General features: G+C 42.8%; 1 long non-coding RNA gene across 3 annotated transcripts; it reads right to left on the reverse strand.

The window, feature by feature from the left end:
* Positions 1-1,247: 1,247 nt before the first annotated feature.
* On the reverse strand, positions 1,248-14,447 carry LOC148805169 (uncharacterized). Of its 3 annotated transcripts, none has more exons than XR_016090417.1 (7): positions 10,467-14,447; positions 9,732-9,827; positions 9,395-9,480; positions 4,473-9,123; positions 3,602-3,788; positions 3,215-3,255; positions 1,248-2,908 (listed from the first exon to the last, which is right to left on the reverse strand). It is a non-coding gene; the product is annotated as an uncharacterized LOC148805169 (long non-coding RNA). The 3 variants fall into 3 exon arrangements; XR_016090418.1 differs by having other exon boundaries at positions 9,384-9,480; XR_016090419.1 differs by having other exon boundaries at positions 3,611-3,788; positions 9,384-9,480; positions 10,467-14,440.
* Between the last annotated feature and the right edge of the window lie 3,758 nt (positions 14,448-18,205).

Here is an 18,205-nt window from a genome sequence, read left to right on the forward strand (position 1 = left end):
CATGTTATTTTCTCCAGTTTGTGGGCTTCTCCAAGTTGTGTTCACTGCCACAGTCCAAGAACATGGAGGTAGGTTAATTGCATTCTGGCACAAGTAGATGAGGAAAGGAATGGCATTCTATCTGGTCTTCATTGGTGCAGTGAGCAGTATGGTTAAACCACTGTAAATGGATTTATACCTCCCTGCTGGCAGTAATCACTCACATTAACATCCACAACAGATCTATTGCAGAGACAGATCAAGCCCTCTATAAAAAAAGGCCTCATTAACCAAAAATCAAATTACTTTAAAAGGAAGAAAATTGTGTAACAATTTATTTGCTAGACTGTAAACCTAAAGTATAAATCATTTTCCTGCCACCAATGCTAGCAGTTGTCTCTGCCCAAAACAGCAACCTCTACACAACTCCATACGATTCCGATAACTCCTTTCTTAAATCTATTATATTCTCTTGGTCTATTCTATAATCTACAACTACTGCAGCTATAACAATTTCACACCAACATATTACAAAAATACTTTGCAATGTAATCTCAATCACTATAGTATGAAATGGATTCATCTTGGCAGTACTTCCAGTAGACTTTTGGTCTTTTAAATACATCAACTAATGCATTAAGACATACTAATAGCTGCACCTAAATTCCCTACAGATACAGAAAACCTTGTATAATGGACAGCTTAAGTAAACTGCTTCTGGGACATGGAAGGGAATGGAAGACTTAATTGGTTTAATTTCAGTTGCACTGGAAATACTTGTATATTCTTAAATAAGTGTGACTGTAATGGGAGGCACTGTAGAGAGCGTCAGTAAAAAGTCAACCACCCCAGACAGAGAGAAGTACCAGTATGACATTAGCAGCAACCAAGAACAAGAGTGAAAAAATAAACCATGGTGCCACCGTTGCCTCCAGACTGGACTAACAGTGTTGAGCAGGGTGCTGTCTGGTGAACAGGGTGCATAAAGTAAAAAGCAAAACCTTACTACCCAAGATGCATGAGTTTGCCTACATCTGGAAAAATGCATAAAGAGACAAGTGAGGAGGAAATGAAACCTTACAAGAGTGCAATCCCCTCCAGGGCTGTAGGAGTAACCCCCCCCCTATTGGGGATGGCACTGCTAGTCACAGAGGGTGTCCAGTGTGCCTTTTACAACCCCAAGTGTCTAAAGTTGTAACTTCTAGGATGGTTTTGGATGTTGGTGGGTTTCTGGTGAGGAACTTAGAAAGCATGACAAGTTTTGGTGCAAAAGATTTATTTAAAGTAAAGTGACTGGTACATAAACAGGACAACACAGAACTAGAGCAGTGCCAAATAAAAAACAAGATGAGGCTGGCTGATAAAGTGAGAAAGCCAACCAAACAAAAACCCAAAACACTCAGGTCTTTGGCATCTGACACCCTGGCTAACCTTTACTAACTACCCACAGCCATACAAAACAAAGGCACTCGCCCATCCTAAACTTGTTTCTAATACAAAGACCAATGTACCCGATGATTTCAACTAAGTTCACTTCAATACACGAGGGAACTACAAACATAAGCAAAAAACAAAAAGATGACAAAACATAGTACAAAAGAACAAAGGTTGATAACATGTTAGGACAATGTAATTGCAAAAAAAGTTCACACAAAAAAAATGAAGCCAAAGCTAGACAAAAAAACAAAGTAAAACATGAGAACTGAAGAAAACCAAAGCCGAGCCAATCACAACCAAAGACCAGAAAAAGACACCATTCTAAAAACCTCTAAGTTAAAGAAAATAAAGTACATTTTCATTTCTACACAACTGAACAAGGCACAAACCACCCAGGGGCAAAATCTAATAACTTTCATAAACCCAAACCATTAAAATTCTGTGCTTTACATTGTCAATGCCTAAAAATTTATACCAAAGCTTAGATGCCTAAAGAATGCTAATAAACATCCTCTACTTACATCAAATGTACCCAAAAAGTAGGACCTGAACCTCCCCAGTAGTAAAAAAAAAAAATCAATTGTGAAACCAATCAATTAGGGAGCAAAATGTCCAAATAAAAACTACAGGAAAAAGGAGATCCAGTGGCACCATGTACTCAATTAATTAACAGCAACTTATGTTGATGGTGGTTGTACAAGAAAAAAAATTGGTACTTTTAACATTTTTTATTAACATCCCATACAGACAAAAAGACATTCAATACACGAGAACATTCTCTGGCAAAGTATTTACAAAGCCACAACATAGAACAAAAATCCCCTCCCATGACAAGAGCTTTCTGTGCAGGCACCAAAAAAAGAGCCACACTCAGGTAACCTTCCCCAATGAGTGGATGGGATTAGTTTTCCTTTTATTCATCTCTACTTAATAGGCTCAATTCAGTTTTACTCTACAGCCAAGGCCAGATTTATGTACATGTGTGCACCCATGCAAATAAATCATTGCTTGACCTTAGACTCTCAAACTCATTTCAAAATGGCTAAGAATGTGGAAAATAGCTACCAAGTTACAAAACTTGGAACTCTTTCTCTGTTCCTGCACCAAAAGTCACCGTCTCCTCCCTGCCAGGTGGCTCAGGTGCTGAAGTTACAAGCCAAGGTCCTAACAGCCATTACAAGGCTGGTGTGCAGAGATTCACTTAGAGCTTCACGCAGCTCCTGTTGGACCATCAACAGCACCTGAACCTCTTTCCAGCCCACAATTAACCCACAAAAGACCTCCCCCTCATTTTTCCCCTGTCATTAGAAACTTCTATAGGAGCTTAAATGATCCTCCGATGTGCCCATTGGCTTCTGGGATTGGAACAGATTCATCAAGTAGATCTTCACAGACAGAACCCGCTACCCAGTCTGCTGCATCTGGGCTCCAGTCCTGGTGAAGGTCCTCCCTCTACAGCAAAGGCCTGGTCATCCCCCTGACAGCAGAGAACCTGAAGAAAAAAGAAACTAGACTGAGTCCTCTGCACTAGTCAGAAGTAGTCCAGCCTACATTCCCACTTCCAAAACCCAGTTTGACCTAAAGTACTATAATGTTCAGTACTACCTTTTCAGGACAAACCAACAGAAAACCACCCTAAAATGTGCTAAAGCAAAAACAGAGTGCAGAACTCAAGTCCATTTCCAATACCTTGTTTAAAGCATTTTCAACATATGCACACAAGTTCCCAAAACAGCCAGTTAACCAACTTCTCCCTTCCCTCAGCCTTGAGGAACCCAAATTGTTCTTGCCTACTTACCAAGCATGTAGATCCACTTGCTTCTCCTCTTAGGTCTTAAGCTAGCACACAAGACAAAATTAAAACAGTTAACATTCTCAAATATTCAATTCTTCATTAAAAATGTGCAGGGTTTCAGATTCTTCCACATTCCTCTGATAACAGGATCTTTCATGTTCATTTAAAGTGTAAAAAAAATTAGGCAGGGAAAAAAAAAAGTTGTTTGTACTATACAACTCCCATGCACATGCTAACAGCTGCCTAACCAATATACTCAATTATGTAACCTGACATGCAGTCTCCACAAATGTACCTAAACAAATCAACATATACCCAAAGTACTCAAATGAAACCATGTACCCAGTGTACTCAAGATGCCCCATCACTTCTCTTGGGTGGAGAACTCACCTCACTCACCTGACTGGATCCTCTGATGCTGCCTTTATCTTTCAGTCTTCAAACAAGCAACCCACTCCTCTAGCAGACCTTCACAGAAAGACCCCAGAGACCAGCCCCATCTGTGCTCCACTCCTGGGTGATAAAAGGTCCTCCCTCTGAAGCCCAAGCTTGCTCATCTCCTCTAGCAGCACAGAGCCTGAAATGGAGAGAAGGATTTAGACCAGGTCCTCTGCACTTCTTAGAAACAATTAAGCCAGCATTTCCACTCCCAACATGAACACAGTGCAGCACCTGTCCAGGACAAGCCAAGAAAAAAACACCCTGCAGAAAGCCAAGAAAAAACCCCCAGTCCAGGGTTCTTGGCACAGGATCCAGTGCAGTTCCTCCCCTGGGAGAAGAGCAGGTCCTGTGCCAACACCCATCAAGAGAACCTGGCTGACGTGGTCTCCACAGAGCCGTAACCAGCAAGAAATCAACACTGAAGGGAGCAGCTGGTGTGCCAAGTCAGCATTGTACTGCTCGGTATTTAAGTGATTTATTTACATGTGTGCACCCATGAAATAAAATCACATACAAAGCACTAATTCCATCTTTCAAAGCCAGAATGACAGCCAGTCAAGTGCACATTAGTATACAAATACCTCAACCAAGCAGGAAGGAAAAAGTACTCAGAAGAAAGTCAAAGAAAAACTACACCACTATGACTCTAGATGTTTAACACATTAAAGCATAATGTGCTCTGCCAGAAGATAAACAAGAGCTTAACCAAACCAAAAGGAGCTTTTTACAAAAAACTTCTTACAAGCATGGACAAAATTAAGTGTTCATATTTGATTTAGACTTGATTAGAGAAATAAAGTTATTGGAAAGTGAAACTCACCATCACTCCAGGGACAAGGTCCTCCTAGACTTCCTTTGCAACAGCTCCAAGATCCATAGGCATCCAGCTTGCAGAACATCTCTTCACTCTCCACTCTTCAAAGCACTGGACCTCAATACTCACATCAGATCACACAGATATGCTTTTAGCCAGCGAGCTCCCTCTCAATAGCATGGCATTGTGTACCCATGTGGTGAAGAACAGCGATTCCTGCAAACACTCCATCGCAGAGCAACCACAATCAGCAATTCAGGTAGTAGCCAAGAAAAGATGCAGCTTTCATCTTCGTAGTTCTGTTTCCAATGGAAGACTTCCAAGGAATCTCTGGATTCTGTTCAAAACCCCATCTTAAATTGTCATCAGCTCACTGAAAATCACATGCAGTACAAAAAGGATTCAAGTACTTCAGATCCCAGGTGCATCCATCTGCAAACAGTGACCAGCTCAATTCCTCCCTCAACCCCAAACTAATCACAATCCCTAACCTTAAACACTGGCCTCTCACACAGCCATAAAGAAAATCTAAAATCTCACCCTTCTCAACCAGCATATAAATGCTCATACTTTACTTCCATGACATTAACAGATTGGTGACTGGCTAAGAAAATTAACTATTCAAACCAGTTACACAAGCAAAAAATAGAGAATGAAGAAAAATTGATCTAAGATCAAGCTTAGATTCCACTATCCTATAACCCAGGTAAAAGGGGATGACCAAATCCATTTATATTTTTATTCATGTAGACGGAACACATGGAAATACAAACCTAATTTTAAATAAAATCACCCTTCTATTAAAAGGCAGTACAAAGATTTCAGACAAGTCAAAATCTCAAAGTTGTACACTCAATTAAATAGTGGTTGATATTTGGGCTTTTTTAAACACGCACTAAAATGTGTACCTAGGGCTGTAGAAATGTGACTTTTAAAAAACAAATTAAATTTTTGGTTTTACATAAAGAAAAATTCAAGGCACCCCAATACTCTTGAGATCCACAGGAACATGAGACCAAAACACTGACCATGTTCAGTACCAAACAGCTGCAGCCTGGACTGAAAGGGTTTTAAAGCTTAAACATTCAGAACAAACTCAAAAGTACAAATAACACTCAAAACCTAGTGATGGGCCACAACCAGTGGATTTAAACCTTCCAGCCACTTCATGCATTCTACCATCAGGGTGATTACAGCCTGCACACATACAGATCAAACCAAGTCTCGCATTCCCCAATGAATAGAAACTCCTCAAAGTTAAGGTTTGACAACCACTTTGCACAAGTTGACACTTTTACAGCTACATCTCCTTTGTATTACCTGCTGTACAAGATACTCAGGGCAAAACCATGCACCATTTTGTATAGTATACAATCAGTACTACACTTATACACAGAACAAAACTTCATGTAGCAGTTAGTATTGTTTTAAAAAAGTAAACATCCACAAGAAAGTCCTCTAACAAAAGCATAAATGTTTTAATGCATCTCTCCCTTTTCACAAAGCACAGCACACATCCACTTCCAGACAGCTGGAAACTCATCCCTCCCCTTTCTGCACTAAAACTGACAGCATTACTTTCAGTGCCAAACTTTTGGTTTTTAAGGCATCTTAATCCTTACAATGAACCCCAGCTGCAGTCCTAGTCTAGAGTGTACCACATCTGCAAGTTACTCAGGTGGAGATTTAGACTTGATCCTTCGCACTTTTTAGAAACAGTCAAGCCAGCATTTCCACTTGCAAAATTTTCACAGCAAACCTTGTTCAAGAAAAAAAAAGACACCCTGAAGAGAGCAAGGAGGAAACCCCCCAGTCCAGGGCCTGTGCCACAGGGGAGGGATCAAGTGCCATTCCTGTGCCAACACCCATCAAGAGAACCTGGCTGACATGCCCTCTCCTCAGAGCTGTAACCAGCCAGGAGTCTGCTGGTGTGCCAAGTCATTCTTGTACTGCAGTGCATCTAAAGAGATTTACTTCAAAGTGCACCCATGAAATAAATTCAGGCTTTCAGAGCCAGAAAGGCAGCCAGTGAAATGAGACGCTGCTTAACCAAGACAGACAAGCATTTCCAAGAAATAGACCAACAGCTCTACTAATTGTGTGCATTAAGCTTAAGGATGCTTAAATTGCCCACCAGAAATCACAAACCTAAGCCTCAAACAAAACTGAAAAGGCATTTAAACATTTTGTATAAGATAGCAAGACTTGTTTCCTAGTTATAAAGGAGCCAGGAGCCTTAATAATTAAGCTCTAGTTTTCAATTTCAGTTACGACTCTGGACTCATGCTTTAACCAAAACTTAGCTAACATAGTATTACAGACTCAGCAATACACCTAGATGGGTTTCTGCCTTCCGCATGGACAGAACTACAGAGTCCGGTAAATCCAGAGGTGGGGGAGTTTGCATTTTTATTAACACATGGTGCAACATCTTCCATCATGCAACACTGCTCACCCACTCTGGAATTTCTAATGATCAAATGCCACCCCTTTTATCTGCTGAGGGAATTTAAAACGTATAGATACTTTGATCCCGTGAGGTAAATTGCAGTGCAACAGCAGCTTAAGTAAACAGCATTGTAATGAATGATACAATCAGTACAGTGAGAAGTGCACTAAGAAGAGTTACTCACAGTCCAGAACATACAAAAACCAAAACAGTACACAAAGTTGTATTGCACAAAAACAGTTGTAAAAACAGATGTAGCAGTTTACTGTTCAGACGGTTTCTGACTGCCATCTACATCCACCCCTGACTAATGGCAGAGAGGCGCTAGAGGTACTGTACACTGCAATAAGCAGGAGTCTGCACATCCCGACAACCTTCGTCGTCTCGGGTGAGTTTAATCCTACAAACCTGAACTCCCTTCTCCCGAAATACCATCAGCAAGTCTCCTTCCCACCGAGACAAGAAAACACTCTGGACCACGTTTACACCAACATTCAGAACGCTCACAAGACCGGACCCCTCCCCCACTGTGGACACAGACCACATCACTGTTTCTCCTCCCCACCCACAGACAGCTGCACAGGTGAGTGAAGCCAGCAGTCAGGACAGGGAAAGTGGGGCCTGAAGGAGCTGAATCACTCCTGCAGGACTGGTTTGAAGGCACTGACTGGGGTTTAAAGAGACAGCCACACAGGAATATACATCAGTCACTAGCTACATCAGGACATGTGCTGGCAATGTGACAAAAGTAATAAGAGCATTTCCTAAACAGAAACCATGGATGAACAGAGGTCTGCAACATTCAAATCAGGCAATAAACCAGAACTGAAGTCAGCCAGCATCAATCTGAAGAAAGGCATCAAACATCAGGCTGAAAAAAAAAAAATCACACTGAAACAGGAACTGGAGGAGCACTTCAGCACTCATGACCCACGGCGCAGGTGGCAAGGTATACAGGCCCTCACAGACGACAAGAGGAAGATCATCTGTGCACCTGCCCATGATGCCTCCCTGCCTAACAAGCTCAACGCCTTCTACGCTCAGTTTGAAGCCAGCAACACTTCTTATCCACGTCTGGATAAAAAGAAAACATACACAAGATTACTATTCATCTACTTCAGCTCAGCTTTTAATACCATCATTCCAGAAACTAGTCAAGAAACCCAATGCACTGGGTCACGACAACCCTCTGCAATGGGATTTGGGACTTCCTGACAGGCAGCCCTCCAGCTGTCAAGCTTGGAAACCGCACCTCCAGCACACTAACTGAACACAGAAGTCCCCCAGGGGGTGTGTGCTTAATCCATCGTCCACCTGTCTGATTAAGAAAGTGCAACACAGCCTGTATTTCCCCAAGACGGTTGAAGGCGGCTCAGATATGTCCCCAGATTCTCACCAACTGTTACAGATGCACTACAGAAAGCACACTGACAGGTCGCATCACAGTGTAGTATGGCAACTGCAGTATTGCCGACCGAAAAGCCCTACAGCAGGTGGTGAAAACTGCCCAGTCCACTTATGACAGACCGTGCTTGAGGAAAGCTCCAAGCAAAGACCCCACACACGCCAGCAAGAAGAGTGTTTGACCCTCTACCATCCGGAAACTGGTACCAGAGCCCTCGCGCCCAGATTACCAGACTCAGTTTTTACCCCCGCACTATTAAACTGCCAGCCTCTCACCCATGACCTGAACCCTCACTGTACCTTCTCTTAAAGCTCAAACATGTTGAAATCTACCTCAACCTCCCATGTCAAGAAACTCCACTCCCCATAACTTTAGATCCTTTATTTCATAGTTGATGCATGATTTTGCACATTTCTTCTTTTTTGTACTACTTACCATCCAAGAGCTAGTTATATAGCATTTTGTTACACCATATACCTCTATATGAGTATAATGACCAACTTGAACATCTCGACACTTTCCCAAATCAAAGAACAGAAACTAAAAGGACAACTCACCAATGCTAGAGGGACAATGTCCTGCATGACTACCTTTGCATGTGTTCCTACATCCACAGCTGCCCAGTAGATTCAGCAAGGGCAGCTTCAAACCCCTCCTTGCTTTCTGGTGTTCCATCTGCGGGACTTCAATACTCACAGAAAGGAATTAGATCACACTCCTGATGCCTTTCAGACAGCCAATACTGTTCCATGTCTGCATTCAGGTGGGCAGGGACTGGGGAGCACCCATCATGGCATTCCACTCTAAAAAAAAAAATCACAAAACACTCACAACTCATTCATACCACTCAGCACTACTATGGTCTAGCCTCATTGAGAGAGGCTGTTCTGTAAACAATTGACCAAGATACTGACTCTTCTCTTGAGACCAGAAGCTGAAAACCATCTCTGACAGCTGCATCTCAGTGCACAACTGTAAGGACAAAAACACAAATGTCCATTTCCCTCCTCCACACAACATTAAAAGCTCTCCTCACACTGACCTGCATCTCCCCTCTACTTACCTTCAACTCACCTTGTTCACTGAGGGAAGCCCAAGTCCACTTCCCAAGCAGTAGGCACTCCTTGCTCCCCACTGAGACTGATCTGGGAAAACCGCATCTTGTGGAAAATAAAGAAAAATCAGAACCTCCCCCCATTCAATCATTTTTGACATCGAGTCCAAAAAGATCAAACAAGGGTAACATCTTAAGTCAAACAACTACTTGAACAACCTATACTAAAAATGCAAGATGAGGTGGAAGTAAACTAATCAGGCAGTGGGATAAAAAGTTTACTCATCACCAGTATTTACACTTTTCCAATCTGCTGGAATGCACATGTAGAGTCACAGGTTCTTGCAGAAGTATCACCTTAACTTCATCTGACCAAATGCAGGGTCCTTGTCCCAGAGCTGGGCAATCTTGCAGGTTGGCATCACACTCGCATGAGGTGAGGGACAGATACATCTGCAAACAATGAAACCAAATCAAGTTCAGTAAAAAGGCAGCCTTCATCTACCTTTATACTACTGACAGCCAACTTCCAGGGAACCTCGTGACCCTTTTGAATTACTCCATCTGACAGGTGTCACCAGGTCAATGGAATATGCATGTAGTGTAAAAAGTTAATTCAACATCAGCTTAATCCTTCCTTTAACCCTGACTGGTCACAACTGACCCCAACCTCAAATACTCATCTCACTGACCCAAAGAGACAAAACCCAAATTGTTCTTGCTTCTCTTCCAAGATCAGTTAAAATTAAAGACTATCAAATACTCAGTTCTCCATGAAATGAACTAAAGACAACAAGGCTTTCATATTGTCCCACATTCCTCCAACCCAGATATTAGGGTCTTTCAAGTCCATTGTAAGTGCAAAAATAAGTAGGCAAAAGAAAAGTTGAATCTACACATGTACTACACCATTGCTGCAACTCCTCTGCACATGCCAAAGGTTGCCTGCCCAATATACTCTATGTAGCCAAATGAGCCAACATAGCCAGAGTACCCAAATGTACCCACTGAAAAATGAAGTACCCCATGTAACCAGTATTCTCAAGATGCCCCATCTCTTACTGGGCAGAAAGACTCACTACACCCACTCACCTGACTAGATTCTCCGATGTTACCATTTACTTTCAGCCTTTGAACAAGCACCCCATTCCTCCAGCAGATCTTCATAAGATCCCAGAGACCAGCCCCATCTGTACTCCACTCCTGGTGATGAAAGGTCATCCATCTGGGAGCAAAGGTCTGGGCAACCCTTCCAGCAGCAGAGAACCTAGTAGACCAATTTAGACATGATCCTCTGCACTTGGAAAACCGCAAGAACATTTACTCCCAGCTCCAGTTTTGTACTAAACTTGTAAAGTGTTTATGGTGCAGCATCTGTCCAGGATAAAACAGGAAAACACCCTGCAGAGCCAAGAGAAAACCCCCAGTCCAGGGCTCTTGCCACAGGGGAGGGATCCAGTGCAGTTCCTCCCCTGTGAGGAGAGCAGTTCCTGTGCCAACACCCATCACGAGTACCTGGTCAATATGCTGTAACCAGCAAGGAGTCTACAGTGAGGAGGCTGTTGGTGCGCCACATCACTATTGTACTGCTGTGCATCTAAACAGATTTATTTACATGTGTGCACCCATGAAATAAATCAGATGCAAAGCAGTAATTGTCTTACAGAGCCAGAATGGACAGCCAGTCAAGTGCACATTAGTATACAAACGCCCCAACCACGCAGGGAGGAAAAATTACCCAGAAAAAAGCTTCACCTCTAGAAGCGTAGTGCAAGTATTCAGCATGTTAAAGTGTGACGTTATCCACCAGAAGAGGTCCGAAAACTAAACATGTAACCTACTCCAAAAGGAGCTTTTCATCCTTCAGTAAACAGTTCTGACAAGCAAAATACTAAATGGTTATATAGCATCAAGTTTGCGATGGATAAGGTTAGACAGGAAAAGTGAAACTCACCTCTACTCCAGGGACATGTCCTCTATTACACCACCCTTGCACCTGCTCCAAGATCCATGTACATCCAGGAAATTCAAGGACTGCTTGCAGCACCTCTTCACTTTCCACTGTTCAAACCACAGGACTTCATTACTTACTGATGGGCAACAACAGGTCACACAGCTGGTACCCAGTGAGCTTCCTCTGAGCAGGGTTCTCCAAGCCTGTCACTGCACTGTGCATTCAGCTGGCCAGGAACGGCGAAGCACTGATTGAACTATAATCAAATTCACAAATCTGCATCACTGCTGACCCATCTTAGGAAAAACAGCTAAACTTCCACCTCCTCCACTTACCTTCAAACCCACCTATACCTAGGCCTCAAGAGTGCACCGATTAGAGTGAGAGCAAATAACATATCCACACCAAAGATGCGGGTTACAGCCCAAGAACGTCAGCCAGTAGGATGATCGTTTACCCACCACTATTTCCACCTTATTCAGAGGCTCGGGACTTTCTGTAGATGAGAACTTGAAGCAGGTGGATCACCTCACTGAAACAAAAGCACACAGTACTCGAAACTGATTGATAGGGCACCAAGTGCATTGAGGTCTTTGAGCTGCATCAAGCACTTGACCATCATGGAGATAACACTTTGAACACATACCAATTAACCCATGGTCAAACTAAGCCTCATTCCTCAATGACTAGAAGCACCTTTAAAAAGGCTTTCTGAAAGTTCAACAGAACCACTTAACCAAGTTTCACAGCCAGTTTTACACTAATAACAGTTTGTGCTCATGGTTAAAGTACACATCCAGTATAAGAAAGTCCTCTGACAGTCTTCATGCAGCTCTCTCCCTCACAAGGCACAGCACACAACCACTTCCAATCACCTGGAAACTCACTCCCCTTTGTGCACTAAACCTCCGACAGGATTGATTGTGGTGGACATTCACAGAATACAGTCTCACTGGGTAATCAGGAAGACACCGTACTCGGCTTAGTTCCCCCTTTAATTTACTTCTAAAATTTCAATGTAAGATTTAGTTACACGTGTGCACCCATGAAATAAATCTTACATACTGACAATTCCCTAGTTTTCCAGTCATACCATAAACAATTTTGCCAAATCCTCCCCAGTGCTTGCACAACACTTTCAGTATTTGACTTCCGTCCCCTGATTAACCAGTACTTATGCTAGTGACACTTTACCATTAAGGCTAAAAAACCAACAAAGAACCCCAGCAGCTGCAGGCTACATAATCAGAGTCCCCTCTTACCTGGAACAAAGTCAACTTTGGCTCAACCAGCCAGGTGGCTCAGGTGCTCCTGGGAACAGCCATCAAAAGGCTGGTGTGCAGAGGAGCAGTCGGAAAAGAAAGCCGCTCCTACCTTTGAAGGTGGTGTCAAGCCCACAGCTGCCCCACACAACCTCTGCAGTGTCTACTCTTGAGTGGTAAGGATCTCACTGATCTGACTGGGTCTCCTGACATGGTATTTCACTGTTTGAACCCATCTCCAAGGAGTCTCAAGAGGAGGAGGCTGCTGGTGCTACAATTGCTTAAGCAAGAAACATCCCCAAAACAAAAGCCTACAATAAAGAAACCTACAGTTCAACAGGAAGCTAAACTTTCCCAACAAATCTCAAAACTGAGCCTAGTACAAAACTGAAAAGGCATTGCATTTGGAATTTGCTAGAAAGACGCCTGCACCCGACTCCATATAAACTTACTTTTAATCAAACACTATAGTTTGATATTTCCATTGTCTTTGATTTGGGAAAGGGTAGAGAACCACAGTCACAAGATGCAAAGTGCCAAAACTCAATGCGTGGACAATGTTCTGCACAACCTCCCCACGCGTTTAATATTCACAGAACACTCCCGCTATCCTTTCAGACGGCCAATACTGTTCAATGGAAGTTCATCTCCAACCACAGCGTCCATCAGCACCGTCTGCATTCAGGTGGGCAGGGACTGGGGCGCACCAGTCACAGCATTCCACTCTAAATCAAACAATATTCCAGAGTCACTCATAACACTGTGGTCTAGCCTCATCAAGAGGCTGTTCTGTGAACATACGACCATGATACCACTCTTCTGTTGAAACCAGGAGCTAGAAACCTCAATAGCATCCTTTCTCCAGTGACCATCCTCATCTTCAACCACTGTAAAAGAAACAGGGCTAACCACTCCCATCCTCCACACAGAGGGGGCCAGGATGTGCTGTGCAGACTGCTCCCAACTTTAAAAGCTCTCCTCACACTGACCTGAATCTCCCCTGTTCTTACCTTCAGCTCACATTGTTCACTCGGCACAGCCCAAGTTCACCAGCAGTAATGCTCCCTGCTCCCCAGTCTGACAGCTGTCACCTGCTCATTGGAATACACAGTGTAAAAAAGGATATCAACATCCCTACACCGATCCTTAAATTCCTGGTGGAGCCATCTCAAATGCATACACTTCAACATAACCCCAGCCTTAAATACTGGTCTCTCCCTGACCCAAACAATTGTTCTGGTCTGCTCACTCCAGAAATTCTTGCATCACAACACTGGCTTGAATACTGAAGATGACTATTAACAGATTGCAACAGTTAAAATTTGTTACAAAATCAAAGACTCAGTTCTCCATGCAGTAAACTAAAGATAAGGCATGGCTTTCAGATTGTCCTGCATCTCTAACCTGATAACCGTCTTTCAAGTCCCAAAAAAATAGCCAAGAGTTTACACACTATGCTACATGTCCCATGCCAAAAGTCATCTGCCCAATACACACAATGTACCCCATACAACAGTCTACACAATTGTACGTGAACCCAGAGTACCCAGGTGTATGTACTGCACCCAATGAAAACTTTCCCCATGTAGCTAGTGTACACATTGTAGTCAAACCTGAATCCTCTGATCTCTTCAATGACATTCAGACCTGGAACAAGCTCCCTACTCCTCCAGTAGACCCTCACAGAAAGATCCCAGAGACTGGCCCCATCTGTGCTCCACTCCTGGAGTGGAAAGATCGTCCCTCAGGAGCACAAGCCTTCTCATCCCTACTGGCAGCAGAGAGCCTGAAATGGAGAGAAGGATTTAGACCAAGTCCTCTGCATTTCCACTACAAACAGGGACACAGTGCAGCATCTATCCAAGCCAAACCAACAGGACAACACCCTGCAGAGAGCAAAAGAGAAAACCCCCAGTCCAGGGCTCGTGCCACAGGGGAGCAAGTGCAATTCCTGTGCAAACACCCATCAAGAGAACCTGGCTGACATGCCGTCTCCTCAGAGCTGTAACCAGCCAGGAGTCCGATTCATCAGGTCACAATCGAACTAAAGTGATTCATTTACATGTGTGCACCCATGAAATAAATCACATACAAAGCACTAATTTAGTCTTTGAGAGCCAGAATGACAGCCAGTCAAGTGCACGTCAGTGCCTCACCCAATCAAGGAGCAAACATCACCCAAAAGACAGACAAGACAAATCCAAAATTACACCTCATTTCTAAATAGATAGCATGTTGACAATGAGGTCCAAGAGTTTAACACTAAGCCTACACCAAAAGTACCTTTTCCTCCATTATAAAAATTCCTACAAATGAGGGGGGGTCATTTGATAAATTTGGACTAAGCAACATGAAAGATACCCGAAAGTGAAACTCACTCACCAATCCTAAATTATAGAGCATCAAATGTGGTTTGGATTAGGTTAGATGGGAGAATAGTGAAACTCACCTCTGCTCCAGGTACCGTGTCCTCCTAGACAATAACTGCTACATGGGCATCCAGGAAATTGAAGGACAGCTTGCAGCATGTCTTCGCTCTCCACTGTTCAGTGTGGAAAACGTCAATACTCATGGTAGGGCATCACCAGGTCACAGCTGGTACTCTGTCAGCCAGTGAGCTTCCTCTGAACAGGATTCTCCAGGCCCGTCACTCCACACTGTGCATACAGCTGGCCAGGGACCGGGGAGCACATCACTGCTGACCAACCTCACAAAAGAACTTCATGCATGATGATTGGCTTACTGTCCACTGTACGCAGAGGCTTGACAATCTTGGCTGAGCATCACCTCAGCCTTATCCACACAATACCAGTTACCTCTTCTCAGACGTGGACCGCAAGCAGTGATCAACAGTCACTCCTACAAACTGTCCATTGCAGCACTACCGATGCAGTTACTAAAGAGACTTCAGCTAGCGTCTAGTTCTTCCCTTGACACAGCAGACTTCCAAGGAATATGCTGTTGCAATACTCCATGACTGTTGTCACTGGCAAACATGATTAATTCAACAAGTTCAAATTCAGTACATCCATCCCAAAACGGATCAACTCCACCCTCGACCCTGACTGATCACAGCCTATCCATAAACACTGGCCTCTTACTGGCCCAAACAAAGAAAACCCAAATCTTGCACTGTTCACCCAAGACATAGATGCTGTTGCTACAATCACATGACATTAGCGAGGATACAGACTGAAACAGGTTAAAACTGTTCAAATGGGTTACAAAAGCAAAAGGTAGAACATTTGTAGAACTAAACCAACATTCTCTAGCTTAGCTTATTCCACTCGCCAATAACCCAGGTTTACAGGGCTCTTCCATGTGAAAGAATATACTTTATCTCTAATGTATCAAAATCCACCACCACTTCTAAAAAGAGTTACTAGTTTAGAGTACAAAGAATTGACACTAGTGTAGAATTGAGCATTAAATAGTCTCATTTAAAAAAAGCTAAAGTCATCCACTACATTTACTGCAGCACCAGGTAATTTCTCTTAATTTAAGAGCTTAATTCCAGCTTGATGCAAAACCTAGACGTGTAAAATCAGATTTACAGCTTTCCCAGAAAAAGTCACCTGCCACACATTGATAGACCACTGTGAAAGGATTAAAGCCTTCCTGTCAGATCAGGAAGACTACAGCTTGTACAAATATAAAGCAAACAGTTTATAAAACTAAACTTGACATTGCAAAGTGACTAGACACTTCTACAAATGTAGTCTAAAAAGTCTTTTGAGATCCACAGTAGTACGAGACAAAACCACTGACCATGTTCAGTACCAAACCGCTGCAGCCTGGACTGAAAAGCTTTTAGAGCTTAAACATTCAGAACAATTGCAACTCAAGAGCACAAATAACACTCAACCTAGTGATGGGCCACAACCAATGGATTTAAACCTTCCAGCCACTTCATGCATTCTACCAGCTGGGAGATTACAGCCTGTACACATACAGCTCAAACCCTAAATAAAAGCAAGTCTCGCATTCCCCAGTGACTAGAAACTCCTCTGAAAATTCAACAACCACTTACCCAAATTAACACCTTTACCACCACAGCTCCTGTGTATTGACTGTTGTACAGGATACTAATAAACTGAATGAAAAAAGCACAAAAATCCAGACCTATTGATAGACCACTATAAAAGAATTAACAGATCACTAAAACAAAACACTTGATTTTCATCCAATAAAAGCTCAGGGCTGCAGTAAATCTGATCACACTGGCTTGCAAACCTAGAAAAATTTAGATTAAAATCTCAAAAGAAGCCAGTACATTTACCTACCACAGTAAAACCAACACTTTAAAAGCCAAAAACCACCACAATCACAGGAGTGTCTTCACCTGCTGCAGCTGAGAACACACTGGCTCCAGGGCTGCCTTATAGAACTCCTCAGGGCGATTAACAGGAGCCAATCCCAACCTGTGCTCCGTGTCCCACCTCCACACCCCCACTGTTTCCAATTCAACACAACTGCTTCCAATGACTCAACTAGCACTTACCACCTCATCTGTTAATCAGGTGAGATCTGGATAATTAATAGATTACAATCAACCATAGAGAACTATCCCACCACTATTAATCCATTAGTTATCTCCAACTAAAAAGGAAATTAACCTTTATTTAAAATAAAATAAGACTGGAGGAACAAATTACTTAACCATGTGTTCAGTTTGGGAAGACTAGAGAAAGGTCTGATATCTGAAACATACTTGAAGTAAAGCAGAAATATTAACCAGTACAGACAACGATTCACTTGCATATACAACTTAATTACATGTAGCACTTTATAGTTACAAAAACTAGCATGGAAACTGCTGAGCAAGATACTTTAGGACGGAGGTCTTATGTCTGAAAAATTCCTTATTTGGAGCAAGCACAGCACTACACACTTGATCCAAACCCATTTTAAACTGAGAAAATTCACGTAAAACCAAGAGACTCGAGCCGGAGGTGTCCATTCGCCTTGAGAGCTCACATCTCCTACCACTATATGGGTAAAGAGTAACATACAGATTCTGCCATCAGACTCCATCACAGATAAGTACAACTGACACCCCTGCATGTTGTCACTCTCAAAAGATAAAAGTAGCCAAGAGAAAAATGCCGAGTTCCTTGATGTACTACACTGAATGTTGTAGCTCCCATGGCCATGTCAAGAATTACCCATGTTGCTACTGCCACCGCCTCCAGAGTCTCATTTCACTTGTGAAAGGAATTAAAATTAAAAATTAATCTCCCACAGCAGTATAATACAGCTTGAAACCAAGCTAAAACGCATTCAATTTAACAGATGTAAATACCCAGTTTACCATATGTGCCAAATGAACCCAAATGTTTCAAGTAGACTCAAATATACAATGTAACAGATTAATCAATGTACATGAACATATCCACAGTACACCAATATACCCTTTGTACCCCAAATGTACCAGAAATTAACCAAAAAAACCCTTACGTATTAATCTCTCCTCCTGGATGGAAACTCACCTCAACCCCCAGTAGGACTCCCAGTCTTGGAACAAGCACCCCACACCTCCAGCAGATCTTCATGGAAAGATCCCAGGTACCGGCTCCATCTGTGCTGCACTCCTGGTGATGAAAGGTCCTCCTTCT

The sequence above is a fragment of the Atractosteus spatula genome, unplaced genomic scaffold (genome assembly GCF_055471065.1).
Source record: "Atractosteus spatula isolate fAtrSpa1 unplaced genomic scaffold, fAtrSpa1.hap1 Scaffold_82, whole genome shotgun sequence".
Lineage (NCBI taxonomy): Eukaryota > Metazoa > Chordata > Actinopteri > Semionotiformes > Lepisosteidae > Atractosteus > Atractosteus spatula.